The sequence below is a fragment of the Xenopus laevis genome, chromosome 1L, assembly GCF_017654675.1.
Source record: "Xenopus laevis strain J_2021 chromosome 1L, Xenopus_laevis_v10.1, whole genome shotgun sequence".
Taxonomy (NCBI): domain Eukaryota; kingdom Metazoa; phylum Chordata; class Amphibia; order Anura; family Pipidae; genus Xenopus; species Xenopus laevis.
The window spans coordinates 14,286,954-14,288,448 of NC_054371.1; positions in this window are offsets into that span (position 1 = coordinate 14,286,954).

Consider the following 1,495-nt stretch of genomic DNA (forward strand, 5'->3'; position numbering starts at 1 on the left):
AAATATATAGGAAGGTCAGTGATCCCAATGTTATTAATAGGGAATAAAGATAATATATAGGAAGGCCAGTGATCCCAATGTTATTAATAGGGAATAAAGATAAAATACATAGGAAGGTCAGTGATCCCAATGTTATTAATAGGGAATAAAGATAAATATATAGGAAGGCCAGTGATCCCAATGTTATTAATAAGGGAATAAAGATAAATATATAGGAAGGTCAGTGATCCCAATGTTATTAATAGGGAATAAAGATAAATATATAGGAAGGTCAGTGATCCCAATTGTTATTAATAAGGGAATAAAGGATAAATATATAGGAAGGTCAGTGATCCCAATGTTATTAATAGGGAATAAAGATAAATATATAGGAAGGTCAGTGATCCCAATGTTATTAATAGGGAATAAAGATAAATATATAGGAAGGTCAGTGATCCCAATGTTATTAATAGGGAATAAAGATAAATATATAGGAAGGTCAGTGATCCCAATGTTATTAATAGGGAATAAAGATAAATATATAGGAAGGCCAGTGATCCCAATGTTATTAATAGGGAATAAAGATAAATATATAGGAAGGCCAGTGATCACAATGTTATTAATAGGGAATAAAGATAAATATATAGGAAGGTCAGTGATCCCAATGTTATTAATAGGGAATAAAGATAAATATATAGGAAGGCCAGTGATCCCAATGTTATTAATAGGGGAAAAAGATAAATATATAGGAAGGTCAGTGATCCCAATGTTATTAATAGGGAATAAAGATAAATATATAGGAAGGTCAGTGATCCCAATGTTATTAATAGGGAATAAAGATAAATATATAGGAAGGCCAGTGATCCCAATGTTATTAATAGGGAATAAAGATAAATATATAGGAAGGTCAGTATATGCTTGAGCAGCAGCGCCACCTGCCAGTCCAAGAGACACATGGCAGCTTCACTGGCAGCAACATGGAAGTCTCCACTTTCCTGCAGACTAATATGGAGTGTTTAGTGACACAGAGAGAAGGTAACATCCCCTTTAAGGAATGGATCAGACTGAGGCACATGTTTAAATAAGTGACAGTTGCTCTCAGCGCCCATCTCGAGTGCTTTTATACGTTCACCATTTTTGAAGGCCAAATAATTGAAGGTAGGAGTGTCCTCTCAGTATTAAATCATCCCAGACATTGTGTTTTGCACGTTTGGATGAATCCCCTGTTCGTTGTTTCATTTTGAGTCCTACAAGCCCATTGTTCTGGCCAACATCCAGGAGCGAAGGTGCCAGTGGGCCCAGGTCAAAGATCCCATAGGTGGACCCTACCCCGACCCAATAAACTTGTTATATGAATACCCTCAAGCTGGGGAAATAGAATATGGTCTGTAGAAAAGGGGTATGTTATTGATCACGTGTCCGAAGCCACGCGACCTCTTGATAGGGCGATTTGTTTTAGCGCCCGCCCAGCGCATACGCGTGACGTAATATCCCCGCGCTGACAGATTACGTCTTA